Consider the following 9,520-nt stretch of genomic DNA (forward strand, 5'->3'; position numbering starts at 1 on the left):
AACCCTATCACACCTCTCTCCCAAAACCTTATAAATACCATACTGGAGAAGGGAAGAAAGAAAAGAGGAGGAGAAGACAAAAAAAAAAAAAAATATATAAAGAGAGAAATAGTCAGAATTTCTTTTAGTTCTTCTTTCTTGTGATATTTCTTGAACGTTAGTTCTTTTACTTTCTTTTCAAGATCTATGCCATGTAATATTTAATTCTATGTTCCTTATTTTAAATTTATTTTGTTTGTTCATATAGATCATGTAATCATGTTTAATTTGAGGGAATACACAACTCTGCACATGTTCAGTTTTTAGTCTCTCATATTTTTATTATTTTTAATTATTTTTAATTATTTTATGAGTCTATAAAAAATTTGAAAAAATTATATTCATATTCTACACGAAATCATATTAATTATAGGCTCAATAATAACTAAAAAAGCTTTAATATTTTGCAAGTTATGACTGTTTGAATTTAGGATTCCTGTAAAATCCGATTTACAGGATACCCGACTTGTAGAGCCAATATCTCTCTTGTTTCTTAATAGTTTTGTGTAAATATGGTGTCTGAAATTAAGTTTGGAATCTTGTAAATCTTTTTCAATTAGTTTCGCATTCATATCTGTTATGGTTGGTGAGTTATGAATTTTACAAAAAAATAGTGCGATTCTGTCATCAGAAAAATTTATGATTTGTGTAGATTATTTGGCTTGGGTTTTGTTTAATCTATGAATTTTTTGATGTTGTAAAATTTTTTTTCTATCTTCTGTAATTTTTCATGATTTTTAGGCATGTCTAACTATTTTTCAAAAATCAAATTTCTTGCTACTGTCAATCTGTCAGAATCTGAGAATTGTATATTTATGTATGTTCTTTGTGTGTTCTTGAGTTCTAATTGATATTTGATTTATTTTTCTGAGTTCTCTTAATTCAAGAAGTGTTATGAAGTGTTTGGATCATGTTAGAAGACCCTTAGGTAGTTGTAACTAATTAGGAATTTTAACCCCTTAGGAGACTAGAGTTAGAATCCAATATGAATTGTTATTAGTATTTTCTTATTTTCTTTACTTTTTAGTTTCTTTATTTTTATTACAAACAAAATTGGTAAGTAGCCCTAAGGTAAGTACCAAAGAAGGCATATGCGTGGAGCTTACATGGAGCTAAACGGGAGTAAGCTAGGGATATCATTGCCATACTAGAAGAGAAGACCATTTTTTAAGGGTAGCTTGCCCCAATGACAACTGCAATTACTAACAAGTAAGTAATCATAAATTCCTAGAATAACCATTGGCATGAAATTATAATAATAATAGGATTTTTATTTGGCAAATTAAAATTAACTTTGTTTTTAATTTAACTGACTTTTGCATGCAATTAATTTAAATAAATACTTTGTAAATTAAAATTAATCTTATTTGTAAATTAAACTAACCTTGGCATGTAAAATAAATTTGCATGTTAGAAATCTTTATTAGGTTGTAATTGTTTGGGCCTTATGTAATATTAGAATAAATTACACATGTACATAATTAATTTAGTTTAATTATCCTTAGGGTAACTTGATGAAAAATTAAATAATTAGGTTAAATAGAAACTTAGGGTTATTTGAAGGTTATTTGAAATTGAATTTGTTTCTAAATTAAATTCTCAATAATAAATTAATTTTAGTCATCTGGTAAATATCATTTAAATAATTAGCGACCCCATAGATAGGAATTACTTGTGCATAAAAATTATTTGTAAACAACAACCCTTTTGTGAATTACTTGCATGTGTAGGATTAGAAATGCATTTTTAGGATAAAGTTTAATAAATGAATAATAAACATGACTTCTAGAAACATTAGTAGAGGATTGGCACTCGAATTAATAAGGTTAGACCAGGCGTAAGGGGTGCCTAACACCTTCCCCTTGTGTACCCAATATCCCGAACTTAGACATTTGGCTATGGTAATGACGGTTGTGGAAACTCTACAAGGAGTAAGTTGTCATCCATGACCCTCGGAAAAAACATTGAATATGTCTTGATTTTTATCCGGGTGGTGACTCCTGTCTATTTATGCCTTCGTAGCATAAATTCTTAGTACCATGGTAGTGTTATGGAAAGACGGTACTTACCAGTAGTTTGATTCTATTAGGATTGTATGAAGTGCATGTCTAGGAAATGTTGTCTAAGGAGGTGGTACTTAAGTGAGACCATTGTGACTCCACCATCTTTCCTGGGCATTACCGAGTGTATTTTATATAATTCTAGTGGATGATATTTTGCCTCACGCTCTCTCCTATAGTTTAGCGACTCCACTAGGGACTAAATGGATAGTTACTCCAACATGTTTTTATTAGTCTAATATTATTTCTCTATTAAACGTTTTGTATTGCACTAAACTATCACGCGGATCACCCTTACCATTTTAGCCCCATTAATACTAGCCAAAAAGACCATAGTTCTACTCGAGCTATGACGAATTGGTGAATGCTAGCACCCCATACTTGTACCTTTGAGTATATAAAAGAGCCATAGCTCTGGCCATTGTGCTTCATGGACAAGCTCTCACATGGGTTACCCTTTTCCTACCCGATGAAGCCCATGAGCCATAGATTTCAGCCCTAGATACCCCGTAGATTTTTGTTGTGTTGGATTTATAACCTTACTGTTCAAACCATAAGTTCTAGTAGTAGTTGAGATGAAACTAGGCCTATACATAAACCCAATGTGTGTATAGGCCCAAGTCCATTTCGAAACCCATGTTAAGCAAGAGGATGCTTACTTATGGTTAAACTTTAAGGATATAAATCCTTTGTTTGTGAGGAAAGGATCGTCCTGGACCACCCCCCCTGTTAGTGTGTCCAGTGTATCGTAGCCTAAGATAGAATTTTTTTTCCTACCCTACACGTGAGAGTTAAAGGTATAAGGGGGCGAATATTCAGTTTTAGAGAAATTCTTTTGGTTTTTTATTCAGTATTTGGTCCAATCTTAGTTTGATTTATATGGTTCGATTTTGGTTTTGTAAAGGTAAAGGTAAAAAAAAAAGGGTCCATTCATGCATTGCATTCATGTACACAACATGTTTAGGTTAACCCTTAAATCCTACTTTTTTTGGAGCAAGCATAGCCTCAAAACACATCAAAGAGACTTCCGATCAGGTCACTTGGGTTAGGGAAGGGAAGAGACTAGTAAGGATTTTACATGCACTACTTAAGATAGAAGAAACTATGGCCATGCTTGATGAAACCTTGAATGCTAAGATGTTTGAATTGGAAGAGGAAATTATAGTCAACTTTGGGAAGAGGCCCCTAAGTAGGTCAATTAAGAGGCATTAAAGTTATTGAGGTTCAAATTGTGTCTTGCAACCTAAAGAGATTTTTCCAATTCAACCAACCCTTATCCAAAGTTTTTGAGTCTCTCAAAGCTCAAGATCTCCTGTAGCTCTTAGCACTCAAACCACTACCAAATCCAGTCCTACTTAGTTATGATATCAACCAATATTGCTAGTTCCACTAAGCCCACGGTCATGATACTGATCGATGCTTCTAACTTAAACTTGATATCTGAGACCTAATTGATGCCAAAAAAGATAATTAACCTAGAAAATTGACCAAACACCTGCACCAACCCTATGCCTAACCAAATTTTCCATCTCCATTAAGTCTCTACATGATCTCCACCACCCCAAAAAACCTTGACATGATTATTGACTTTATCTAACCCATCCAAAAGCCCAATGAATCTCAGTCTATAATAGTTGTTGACATTTGTGATAATTCTAGCTATGATGAGGGTCCTTTGGATGTCTGGACCAATTCTGATGAGGAGGTAGTTGCATTACAAGTAGATGGTTCAGCTCCACCAATGTTTGGTTTTCAAGTTACTAGAATTTATGAAAACTGGATGGATCTGAAAGTGGCTACTATAATGAAAGGGATGAAGTTTTTTCCTAGAATGGGCCTAGGAAAATGTATAAATGGCCTGGTGACTTTTCTTAAGATGAAGTGGCAGATCACGAGGTATGGTTTGGGCTATGAGCCAACTGAAGAGGAAGAAGAGCCAAAGCCTCCTAAGTTCTTAAAAGAGGGGGCAATTACTTGGACATATGAATAGGGGTTACCACATGTGAAAGAGCTAGAGCAAAAAATTAGCACTATTGATCTAAAGACTGCATGGATGTGACACCCCTCACCCGTCTATAGTGTAGCCGAGCAAGGCATGTCACACTGGGTGCCAGAGCATCTTACTTATCTTATCACATTTCCCAGAAAGTTAATTTGCTCATTTAATTGCTTTTATGTAAAGTTTATATCATGAATTAAAATTTTGATTATTTTGAAGTTGTAAAAATTTTACAGAAAATTCGGCAGAGTTCCGGCTAAAAATTGAGAAAACAGTTCTTCATGACCTGTTAAAAACACTTCCAATATATTCATTATCCACAACTCCAATGACAATCAACGCAATCTCAACATATCACAATATTTTGTTTCAAACTCATAATTTCAGATATAAATAAAATTCATACTTAATTTTATAAATAAAATATTAAAATCTCATTAATTACATAATTTACAATTAATTATAGGACTTTACAATTTTACATGGCAAAATGAAAGTCTAATTATAAAAATACAAAATAAAAACTATCTCATGAACCCTAGAAATCCTACCAAAAATGCTGCAGAAGTGGTGATACTGTGCACAATGCAAATCCGGATGCTCACCCAGTTTGAGGTCTGCTGGGCTCTCTATCAGTCTCTCCAGTACCTACGCGTTGCAAGCGACACGCTAAGCAATACAACTTAGTGGTGCCAACATAAAATAAAAATAAACCAAAATAAATAAATATACAGAATGTATGTTATTATTTTGTGCAGACCAAAATTCTGGTAATAATTCATAATATTATTAACTTTAGTACTTTTTATATTCATTTTATGGTTATAAATTATTAAGTCTTATTTTGGCTGCTTAAGTAACCTATACTAATTGATTGGATTGAATAAATGGGTAAACTAGCACTGGGTACCAAGTACCTTGGGTCGTCACACCATCGGTCACAAAGTGGCTCCAGGTGTCCAACAGAACGGCTAATAAGCCATAATCATCATTGGCACAAGGCCAAGTATATTAAATGTATCAAAATGGCTAAAAGCCATAATATCACAAAATGGCACTATAGGCCATAAATCATGAAATGGCAAGAAGTCATATGCAGTACTGCTATCGAAACCATATTGGCATGCCAACTTATCCAAACCAATCATGCTAGGCATACTAGGGCATGTTAACAAAATTAATGGTTTAATGGTTACTATTCAACTTACTATTTAAGCAAAAATATTGAATTTTTCATACATAATAGATATGTTAGTTCTAATTACACCAAACTCCCACATTTTGAATTTTTCACTTGTTGGCATTAATTGCCAACCTCAATTCAAAACTCATTTAGAGTTATTTCAAATTTTTAGATTTCATTGCCTAAGTTTACTGTTCCATTGGACTAAGCTACAATGGGAATTTGGCTAAACTTCCTCCATCAAAGTTGTTCCTTATTGTGTCTAGTTTAATTCCATTTTTGAATCACTCCATTTGGAGTTTTGTAGCTCAAGTTATGATATTTTTACCATAACTGGCCGGATTAATCTATTCCCAAATTTTCTGGGCAAAATGGATTATGGCAGTTTTGGTGTCCTAACTTTAGCTAGCAATTCGAGTGGATTATAGTCAGAATTTAGGTTTCTGTCCTCCATGAAAGTTGTTCTAAATTGTCTAAGCTTTTAATTTTCATAAAAATCAGGTCATTTAGACATTTCTACACCAAGTTATGACCATTTGAACAAACATTGTTCATTTGGTTATTTCCAGGGCTAGTATGTTGGTTACCTGGATTGAGGCAAAGTTTAGGTCATCCTAAGTTGGCTTTCTGAGAAGGATTTCTTCATAAAAAATGTGCCATTATGTGTTTAGTTTTACCTTCGATTAGCCTTACACCAATTGAAGTTACACAAATTAAGTTATTATTGTCCAAACACACTAGGCTTAAGTCCAAAATTTCTGGCATAGAGGGGTAGCACACCAATTCTCAATTCAATGCCATAATAAACCTCATTTTATGGTCAAGCTGAGCCAAATGGTCACTAATTGACCATTAGAACATCAATTCACCATTAAATTTGCAAACCTTAATTTTTGTCTAAACCCTAATTCCAAAAGTTCTAATTCACTCTCACATACACCAATTGAGTTGTCAAGTTGGATATTCTTATCAAGTTCATCACTAATCACTTGAATTTAATTGAAATTTCACATAACCCTAGCCTATGTCAAGGCTGCCAAAAATTTGAGGAAGCTCTAACATGCATAATTTGCTTCAAATTTCATAATTTCTAACTTAATTTGATGTTCTAATAAGGAATAAAAGGAGAGAGAGAGGAAAAGTGGCACTAACCTTGAATGGAGTCACTTCTAAGCTTGCTAACTTCCCTTTTCTCTACTTCTTTTTACTGCCTAGTGATTGTTTAAGGTGCAAGATTAATTTCTTATGAAGAGGTCAAGAGGTTTTACGGTGTATTTGGCTAGGGTTTGGAGCTTAGGTGAGCAAAAATGGAGGAGTCTCTCTCTCAAGGAGTTTCTGCCAAGGGATGAAATGAAGAAGAAGATGTATTTTTTTTTCTTTTGATTAATTTTTGACTTCTTTCTTAAGTGGTTGTCTAATGCCCATTGGATAGAAATTCTAATTAATGAATTATGACATCATAATTAGAATTAGCTTTTCTTTTCTTTTTATTTTCTTTCTTCTCTCTTTTATTTATTTTTAATTAATTTTTCATCAATATTTATTCACATTTTAGATCATAAATCTTACTTACTTAATTGGACAAGTTGGTAAAAAATCATCTTTGATGGTGAAATGACCAAAATGCCCTTTATTTAGCTTAACGAGTTAAAATTGTCTGTACCGATTTAGAAAATTTTCTTCATATTTTCTTGGCATTCTTTTGTCATCGAAGACTTAATAACTCTTCACTGAAGTCCCAAACATTATTTCACAGGGTTCCCTTCTGGTCTAGGGTTGCTAACTGTCTTTACAGCTACTTCCCATTAGGTCACCAATCGCTGAAGCTTTGGCTCATTTAACCTTAGTGCATTTCTTTGCTTAAATTTTTTCTTAATTTTTCTTACAATTATTTAATTTATTTATGACTCCTCACTCTAGTCTAAATATAGTTTCAGACATTCTGACTGTCTGGACAGACATTAGTCACTGAAACAGTAGAATATACGGATTATCTAAAGTGAGGGCGTTACAATGGAAGCCAAGAACCTAAAGCCGTAAGCCTAAGTTTGAGTTTGTCTTTTGTAATTCTCATAGTAGTGATACTAATATTTCCATTTCTGATGTACTTGATGAAGATTCCGAGGCAAAAATTAATAATATGATTAGTCCTTTTGCTTACTTGTTTGATGTTTATTCTAATGGGCATATGCATGGCATTCATAATCATTTAGAAACTATTTCTGTTAATGCATCAAAATCGATCTCTATTAATTTGGGTATATTAGATAATCCTAAAGATATTAAGTTAGCTGAAGATTTAACTCAAGAAAAAAGAGATAAATTTATAGCCTTATTAACAAAGTACCAAGAAGCATTTGCTTGGTCTTATAAAGATATGTTAGGAATTGACTGAGACATAGTACAACATAAGATCCCTATAGATCTAAATATAAGGCTTGCATCTGTGGCCTAGAAGCATTGATAGATGTTAGGGCAAAGAAAGAAGAGGTAATTGGAGATTCGATGCTAGTGGTCTCTTATATTAAAGTTGAATGGGAATTGAAGGAAGGAAAATTGAGGCCATATTTGGAATATGTAAAGAAACTATTAGCTAATTTTTGAGAAGGTGACTCGAGCTTTGAATCAGATGGCCAATTTCCAAGCCACACTGGTGTCCCTATAGAAAAAGGGTGATCAAAAGTTAACTTAGTTAGTTTTCCTAATGAGGAATAAAATTTTGTGCTATGAAGGATCAGTAGTAGCACATATGGACCTAGAGGGTAAAGGAAAATGGTATGTAGGCATAAGGAGGTATCTTAAAGTGAGAGAATACCCATAATCAGCCAATAAAAGAGATAGAGCAACAATTCACAGATTAGCCACTCAATTTACTTTAGCTGGGGGGCAACTTTACAAACTCTTATATGTGATTGAAAAGTAGACTGAGCAAATAATAAAAGAAGTACATGTAGGAATGTTTGGTCCCCATATGAATGGAAAGGTTCTAGTTGGGAAAATTCTAAAGTTGGGTTATTACTAGTCTACTATGAAGACTGATTATGTCAAGTTTGTCAAGAAATGCCATGAAAGTTAAATCCATGTAAACTTGAATCATCTACCACTAAGTGAGCTTTACAGTTTGACTTACCATGGTCATTTTTGGTTTCGGGCATAGATATTATTAGGAAGATTTCTCCCATAACTTCTAATGGCCATAGATTTATAATGGTGGGGACTACTTCACTAAATAGGTTGAGACTGAATCGTACAAAGTTGCTAGTGCTTTGATACAAATATTTGAAACATATAAGGATTGGCCCAAAAAAATGCCCTTATGTTCTTTGGAGTTATCGCACTACTGCAAGAACATCCAACGGGGCAACCCTATTCTTTTTAGTGTATGGGACTGAAGCAGTGCTGCCCATTGAGCTAAAGGTCAAATCCTTGAGAGTGATGCTAGAAGCTAAGATCTCGAAAAATGAGTGAGCCCAGAAGAGATATGAAGAACTAGTTTCAATTGATGAAAAAAGAATATGAGCCTTGTATCATATGCAGGCTTATCAGAGGAAGATAGCTAGGGCCTTTAATAAGAATGTGAAGCCAAGAAAGATTAAAGAGGGAGACATGGTTTTGAAACAAGTTCAGCCTATCCCTTTTGATCCAAAAGGAAAGTTTAAGCCAAACTGGGATGGTCCATACATAGTAAAAAAGATCTTGCCAGGAGGTCAGACCTGGATGGGAATGAATTTCAAGAATCAGTTAACTTAGATAGGCTTAAATGGTATTTTGTCTGAGATAGGCTCGCTAGGCTAAAAACCTGCAGAAGGCGGTCTAGGCAAAAGTAAGGGTAAAAAAAAAAAAATGCTAGATTGAAAACCTGCAAAAGGCGGTCTAGGCAAAAGGAGAGATAAGAGAAGATCTGAATGGAAAACCTAAAAAGGCCATTCGGTAGGTTATAAAGTTTATTTCTAACTTTGGAAGATTGAAAATTTGACAAGACTAAATATAAGAGGGAGTAATGATGTACCTGAAAAGAAGTTTTTAATTGCATTAACCAGGAATAGGTTTTATTTAATTATGATTGTGAATGTTTATGTTTTAAGGGATACATCAAATGATTAAGTAACTGAACTGCATTGTTTTGATTTAATCTATGTCTCGTTAGCATGACAGAATAGGTGCTTGATATGAATGCCCTGATAATTGTCTAATTTCAAAAAAAAAAAAAGGAGCTTGCTAGGTGGAAAACCCGAAAAG

This window comes from Hevea brasiliensis, chromosome 9, assembly GCF_030052815.1.
Source record: "Hevea brasiliensis isolate MT/VB/25A 57/8 chromosome 9, ASM3005281v1, whole genome shotgun sequence".
NCBI classification, from domain to species: Eukaryota; Viridiplantae; Streptophyta; class Magnoliopsida; order Malpighiales; family Euphorbiaceae; genus Hevea; species Hevea brasiliensis.